General features: G+C 46.7%; 1 non-coding gene across 1 annotated transcript; it reads left to right on the forward strand.

Moving 5' to 3' along the window:
- Positions 1-361: 361 nt before the first annotated feature.
- Positions 362-4234, forward strand: LOC106588204 (uncharacterized). The gene is made up of 3 exons (XR_014382982.1): positions 362-658; positions 1824-1970; positions 2159-4234. It is a non-coding gene; the product is annotated as an uncharacterized LOC106588204 (transcript).
- Positions 4235-8280: the final 4046 nt, after the last annotated feature.

The raw sequence follows: 8280 nt of genomic DNA on the forward strand, positions 1-8280 counted from the left end.
TTAATATAGAGCAGATTAACCAAAGTAGTAGGCTATAAGGCTAACCTAGCCTATTGCCTAATGTATGATTATTTTTTGTGTTTAAAATAGAACGTCTGGCTTTTAATTTAATATTATAAATATGAATGAGACTAATTAAAGGCCTATCATGATTCATTAATTGGGTCTTGCCTTTGAGAGACTAGAACTCACTCATAAACCGATTGATTCGTGAAATACATCCTTGTCCAATATCCACAGAATTCCTGAACACGTGATGCCGCTGAAGAAACTACTCTTCCCACAATGCTACACAGCCGTGGAGTTCTGCGTCCAACCACTTTGTGCACCTACCCGCTGAGCAAGTATTTTGATTGGTGTGGCTATCTCCGGGCGGTTATTGTTAGGAAGTAGCCTGTAGATTACATTTTACCCACACATTCAACTCAATACCGCCGTAGGAATGTGATGGATTAGAAAAATATGTGCCTTGGTTGTCAACATGTTCCCCGGCGTTTTCTATGCGCTCCTGGCGGGGTTTCTCGGGGCTGTCGCATCTTCATCTGCAAAGCTGTCACTTGGTGCCGATTACCTTAAAGGTGTATGTGAAACGGGGCTACGATCATGGGGAGAGCAGCGGAAATTTAGACAACCGGACGAAACTACCGCTTGTGACTGGGTGAGGAATCGCCGCCGTTTAAGCGCCTGAATTATTAATGCGATGGGATTCGGGTGGCTTTGAATAATGTAAATGTCAATGTGTTAGCATAGCAATACGTCCGCGAGAAGGGAAGTTGGGGTTTTCCAGTGATGAGTTTAAGGCTCCAGATTCCAGCTCGTGCGCTCAGCATCAGCACCATCGGCAGCACCATCGGCGGCTCGCTCAGCTGGACAGGCGATGCTGTGTATCAAGCTCGTGTCGTACCCGCGTGCTTGAACGACATTGCAGCTCTTGCGACCTACAGTAGTGCAGTGTTACATCGTTTATTTTTTGGTGTTAAAGCAATATATTTGCATATGTTGAGTATCATTTTATTCTAGTGGCCGAATGTGATCCTAGTTTAACATATGGGCAATTGTCCATTCAATGTCAATACCATATTGTAATTGGGCTGCTTGAAACGACCTTCATAATGAGGTGTCATGATTTTACGTTTGAGTTATCGTCTATATTATTTATTTATATAGCCGTCAGATATTTATTTTACATATATCTACATATCAAGACACATAACTGAAATAGGCTCCAAATCCCTGAAATGGAGCTCAACTATTTGATGTGACTCGATTGCAAAATAACATTGTTTTCATTCATATAGACCACATTCCAGTACACGACACACTGACGTCACGCACAATAAAACGCTTTCTCCATCTATGCCCATTCAACATAGCCTAGATTTATGTTTTTATTACTTATTAACAAAGTCACTTTTTTGGGTTCTCCTATGCTTACAATGATGTTTAGACTCTTGCTTGAACAGTCACAAAGATTATATTTGCTTGTTATCTTTGCAAAATAACTATTTTGGATTCAGCAGTTGTTAGCTAGAATTCTAACGCTCATTGAAATAGGCTGTTTTTTAAAATTATAATGCAGTTGATTTGCGATGATGACACAGACATTATATAAAGCAGGACATTCATATTAGCCTTAAAATATGATTATAATCCAAAAGTAGTGTGAAATGCACTCAAAAGCAACATGTAAATAGAGGCTTTTTTTTTGCTGGCATTCTATAAGAACTCCCCCTTGTTCTGCCACCAACTTGTGCATGTCACCCTAGTGCGGCAATGTTTGCAAACACAGAAAGGGGTCTATTGTGTTTGTGTGTTTGTTTCAGCTACACATCCCCCTGAGGCTTCTTTGTGGGGGGCTGCTCTTCACTTGTAATGCTGTGATGTGGACATTCCTCGCTAAGGCTCTCAGGTACTCTTCCTCCTCCACCCGAACCACTGTGACCACCACCGCTTCCAACTTCATATCTTCCGTAAGTACACGTTTCCCTGTGGAAAAGACACAATTAGTTTTAAATAATGTAGAAGCCTAATAGTCTAAAAATGCATGGTTTGAATTAATACATGAAACACAGATTTTCCGTTTTAACTGCTGTCAATAATAGAGAGAAATAGTGTAATGACTGGTGCACTAAATGTAAATACCTGTATTTTGCCACAGGCCTTTTTGGGGCAGCTTATCTTCGGGGAGACCCAGATTGCGTTGTGGTGGGTGGGAATCTCCCTCACGTTTTCTGGCCTCCTGGTGCTTCAGAGGGCAGCCCCCAATGACCGAGCCAGGAAGGACGAATGACAACCTGTCGGAAGGCACAACTAATTAACTGATATAGAATGAAACCAGTAATGCAACCTATAGCCTACTATCTGTGACAAACAATAGCATTTCTCGGGTGAATGGCAACTTTGGAAGGTAAAGCACTGTCAAAACATACCATGTAAGGAATATACAGTGATTTTTCTTGTTTTAAACACTTTGACATCATCAGCAATGTGTGCATGACATCAATACTTGAGAACACAAAAGCTGTATTTTGCTCACATATCCTAAGATGACACTCACTGTAAACTTCCACACCAACATTGCATGTTCAAGGTAATGTGTGAATGGAAGTGGTCTCACAAATGCTGCTACTGCTAGATATACGCAGATACAGCAAACACGTTGATATTCTCATAGCTTATTACTGTATATTACATGATGCGGCTCAGAGAATACACATCATGACCTTGTTAGGAACTTCTCAGTTGTATCATGTTTATAGCCTCATATCTTGAGGACTTGACCCTTACAGAGTTTTGACATGTTTTGTGGATTCTGAGGAGGTTTGGCCTTGCCTGCCTTTATAACAAATGTCTAATAGAAAGTTCCTAACAAGGTCTAAACCCAATTAAGTCAAACCAAAGTACCCAAATATGTTGATCCTGCCTTTTACCCATTGTAACCACAGCAGTGTCTCTGTCAATGCATTGTGAAGTCAAACTGCTATGTGGCCCAAAAAAAATCGTAGTGACCTCAGCTGTCTGTAAAGTGATACTGTCTAGTTCACTCAAAAATCAAAGTTTGTCAGACATATTCAAACCTCAAAAGTCCATCCTTTCCAATTCATTTGGAGTTGAGGCACAGAGCTGGATCTACACAGCAGACGGCCTGGACCTCTGTACATTAGCCCACGTCTGACCTCAACTAAAATTTTGGAGTGAACTATCCCTTATTCCCTTTGGCAGAAGAGACTCATTATTTAATTGACCTAATGGGGTGTCTAAACAACAGTTACTCCAATGTCAGGCCTTTTAATTGAGTGTCACCAGCTGTTTGTCTTCCAGCTGTGGCCTGTATCATCAACAATGTCTATCCTAGTTTTCCAATGCAATTAAAATCAGTTTGAGGTTATCCTTGGGGTAAGGGAGGCATCCGGTAGCACAGTCCCTCCCTCTGCATCTTCCAAGACTTCCAAAAGGTCAAATGTTGCTGTGGGGTTTCTAACCCAAATACTGAAAGTAGTGTTTATTACTAGCATGCTTGTCCTCCAACGATGTGTACTTCCCTGATATTCCTTAACACTGTGATGTGCTATTGTGGAAATGGGCTTTTTGCGTAACACTGACAACGTTACCATAGACTGGAGTTTGACTTGACAACTTTACTATATGATCACACTTAGCTGTTGTTTTTTTATACGTATCATATGCATGCAACAACCAACGGTAGCTACCTGTATTCTGACTATCTATTAGACAATGATATGTCTGTATAAATGCAGAAGAACGCACACTATGAAATCCGTTCTCCATCCAGTTGCAGTACATTACAGACTGCAGGTTTTGTATGTAATGTAACCTACTTCCCTGGCAATGTGACTATGGTATTGAATCAGGATGGGAGACATTGGTGCTGACATTTCTCCTGTGTTCTTCAGTCAGTCTAAACATTTACCTGTGAAGCCACTGTCACTAAGGGCAAGAGGAATCAATGCACTAGAGTAGTGGTTTCATGAAATGATTATTTTATCGCCAGCCCCTGAATGGGACATGTTTGTAACAGTTATACTGTAGATATGGATATCATGTTATAAACTGTAGATATTAGTTTGGGAGGTGCATATGACTGACTGACCTGTTAAGATGTGTGTTCCAGATTAGTGCAGCACTGGGGCCCTACTAGGGGGAATAAGGAAAGGCAATGTGTTAAACAAAAATGCATTATTAAAAGAGTCCTTACTTGGACAAGCCACCTCCCCATCCTTTGAATATGTTGCTTGGCTCTTAGTAAATTGTGTATGATAAGGGAGGAAGTCTCAGAAAGTGTCTGTTAGCCAATAGAATTTGATTGCACATACTGATGCTGTGTCTGTGTGTGACAAACTGTTAGTCATCACTTATTGGACAACGGGGAGAGAAAAACAGGTGTTTGGGCAGACTGCAAACTCTTTGTCTGCGCTGGTAAGAAATAAGAACCATTCATATCAAGTCTAATATAACTTATTTTAAAATAACATTTGTAAGTGTAACTATTTTCTATTTACAGAAAATATTATGGACATGTGTAACCACTCATCCAAATATGAGATGGTGCACAATGTGAAATAAACCTCATCTAGGAAAGTGAACTGTTATTTGTTCATTCTGTCACGTTAAGGTATGACCCAGGTGCAGACAGTGTAGAAGAAACTAAAGTTTATTCTTTAAAATGGCCAGGCAAATGACAGGTCAAGGCAGGCACGGGTCAAAAATCCAGAGAGGGTGTAAAGTACCGGAACAGCAGGCAGGCTCAAGTCAGGCAGAGGTCGGTAATCCAGAGTAGTGGGGCAAAGGTACTGGACGACAGGCAGGCTTGAATGGTCAAAACCGGGAAACTAGAAAACAGGGATTACAGCAACGACAGGAGCAAGGGGGAAGAAAAAAAATGCTGGTAGGTTTGAACAAAGAAAACGAACTGGCAACAGACAACACAGGTATAAATACACAGGATAATGGGGAAGATGGGCGACACCTGGAGGGGACTGGAGACAATCACAAAGACAGGTGAAACAGATCATGGTGTGACAGTAGTACCCCCCCCCCCCCTCCAGGGGCACGACCTGGTGTTCTACTTGTGTGCATACCTGGTTGACCGGGGTGCCGGCGGTGGAAGTCGGCGATGAGGGCTGGGGACCCAGCTCATCTAGCGGGGACCCAGCACCTCTCCTCAGGGCCATAACCCTTCCAGTCAACCAGGTACTGGAAACCCCTGCCCTGTAGTCGAACACTCAGGAGACATCTCACCATGTACGCCGGATAGCCATCGATGACACGGGGAGGAGAATTGGGCCTGGAAACAGAAGACAAAGGGCTGTGAGACATGGGCTTAATCCTAGACACATGGAAAGTAGGGTGAATACGGAGGGTACGAGGGAACAAAAGATGAACAGCAGTGGGGTTAATGACTCTAGAGATGGGGAACGGGCTGATGAAACAGAGGGAAAGTTTACGGGACTCCACCTGGAGGGGCAGGTCGCCGGTGGAGAGACATACCCTCTGCCCAAGCCGATAGCGTGGAGCAGGGGTCCGGTGGCGATCCACTTGTCGCTGATACCTGGAAGTGGTCTTCAACAGAGCGGCCCGGGCTCTCTTCCAAGTATGGCGACAGAGACAGGTGAACATCTGGGCAGAGGGATTGCTGACTTCCTCCTCTTGCTCTGGGAAGACCGGAGGCTGATATCCCAAGGAACACAAGGGCGAGAGACCCGTGGCAGAGCAAGGAAGAGTTTTGCAGGCGTACTCAACCCATACCAGTAGCTGACTCCGGGTGGTAGGGTTGGCGGAGGCAGCGAAGAGTCGTCTCTAAGTCCTGGTTGGCTCGCTCTGACTGGCCGTTGGACTGGGTGTGGAATCCGGAGGACAGGCTGGCCAACAACCCAATGAGCATGCAGAACGCCTTCCAGAACCGGGCCGAAAATGGCAGATCCCGGTTGGAGACCATGTCCACCGGGAGTCCGTGGATCCGGAAGATGTGCTGCACCATAAGCTGGGCCGTCTCCTTGGCCGAGGGTAGTTTGGGGAGAGGAATGAAGTGGGTGGCTTTGGAAAACCAGTCAACTACAGTCAGGATGGCTGTGTTGCCCTCAGATGGGGGGTGACCCGTGACGAAATCCAGGAAAAAATGGGACCAGGGACGGTGAGGGACAGGCAGTGAGATTTTTTGCTTATTGGGTTGAAATTAAATGATACTAGATTACTTTAGGAAAAAAAACTGGTGTTGACTGATCAGTTCAAATGATTGAGATAAAGAGCCGTTGTGTTGAACACTGCGATGTTTAACAGTGAGAACAGCAGAATGGTGAACTTACTAAATTAAATGAGAGTTTGACTGTGTGATAATAGGTTGCTTCTTGTGTAAATATTTTCTGTCTGGATGGACCAGCCAGAGCTTGACGAGGAGTCTTGTTCTGTGCGCAGACCGTGGAGGCAGCGACAAACACGGAAACATCCGGAACCATAGTAGGCCACCAAAAGCGCTGTCGCATGAAGGCCAGGGTCCGACGAGAGCCTGGGTGACAGGCAAGCCTGGAGGAATGGGCCCACTTCAGGACCGCGGAGAGGACAGTGTCAGGCACAAACATCCGGTTATCTGGGGCCCCCCCAGGGTTCTGCTCTGCCTCCCGGACCTGTCTCCCTATACCCCAGCTGAGTGCCGTCGCCAGGCACGAGGTGGGAAAGATGGTCTCGGGCTCCAGGGTGGTAACCGTGGGGTTATAGCGGCGAGACAGGGCATCCGGCTTGACATTCTTCGACCCTGGCCGGTAGGAGAGGGAAAAGTTGGGCCCTGCTGTTTACCCGGTTCATCTCGCTTGCCTGGAGTTGAGGCGCGGAGATACTCCAGGTTTTTGTGGTCGGTCCACACAATGAACAAATGTTCCGCCCCTTTTAGCCAGTGCCTCCAATGCCATCTTCACAGCGAGAATCTCCCGATTCCCCACATCGTAGTTCCTCTCATTCGCGTTGAGGTGGTGGGAGAAGAAGGCACAGGGATGCAGCTTAAGGTCCAGGGCAGAACGTTGAGACAGGACAGCCCACACTCCGACATCCGAAGCGTCGGCCTCCACCATGAACTGACGGGAAGGGTCAGGATGAACCAGGATAGGAGCAGTGGTGAAGCGGTGTTTAAGGTCCCGGAACGCCCAGTCAGTGACAGAGGACCACGTGAACGGAACTTTGGTAGAGGAGTGCAGACAGGGGGAGGCCAGGGTGCTGTAACCCCGGATAAAGCGGTGATAAAAAGTTGGCGAACCGCAGGTAGCACTGCAGCTGCACCCTGCACGTAGGCTAAGGCCAATCCACCACTGCTCTCACCTTCTCAGGATCCATCTGGACACTCCCAGCAGAGTGGATGTAGCCCAGAAAGGGAATGGTGGAGCAATGGAACTCGCACTTTTCCACCTTCACAAACAACTGGTTCTCCAGAAGGTGCTGGAGAACCTGTCGGAAGTGGAGCGCGTATTCTGGGGGGAGCGGGAGAAGACAAGGATGCCAATGTAGATGAAGACAAACCGGATCAACATGTCGCAGAGAACATCATTCACCAGAGCCTGGAACACGGCAGGGGTGTTGTTGAGGCATGACCAGATATTCGTAGTGGCCGCGTTGAAGGTGGTCTTCCACTTGTCCCCCTCTCGTATCCATACCAGGTAGTAGGCATTTCATAGATCCAGCTTGGAGACAACAGTGGCCCCCTGGAGTGGCTTGAAGGCCGAGAAAATGAGTGGTAGCGGATAACGGTTCTTCATAGTAATGTCATTGAGTCCGCAGTAATCAATGCACAGGCCTTGTCCTTTTTCTCCACGAAGAAGAACCCTGTGCCAGCGGGAGAGGGACGGATAAATCCTGTAGCTAGGGGGTCCCCAATGTAGGTCTCCATAGCCTTGGTCTCTGGTCCCGACAGAGAGTACAGACGTCCCCGGGGCGGCGTGGTGCTAGGGAGAAGGTCAATCCCGCAGTCATAGGAGCAGTGCAGCGGAAGGGAAGTAGCCAGGGACTTGCTGAACACCTGATTGAGCCTGGTCTTTTACCGGGCAAGAGGACACAAAATGAAGTCCCGCAATACAGACAGCTCCTTGTGTTGATCCTGTGTTGAGGTTCCGCTGGCGACAGCCCAGCCCGGCCTAGTTGCATAGCCTCGGTAAACAGTGCCTCGGCCATCTTCGGTGACTCTCAAGGAAAGTCGTAAACCTCAGGTGCTCTCGGCAGCGGGACCGTCAGGGACTTCTGGGATGACTCAGAGGCGAGGTGAAATCTCTGGACGTGCGA

This window comes from Salmo salar, chromosome 27 (genome assembly GCF_965601325.2).
Source record: "Salmo salar chromosome 27, fSalSal1, whole genome shotgun sequence".
Lineage (NCBI taxonomy): Eukaryota > Metazoa > Chordata > Actinopteri > Salmoniformes > Salmonidae > Salmo > Salmo salar.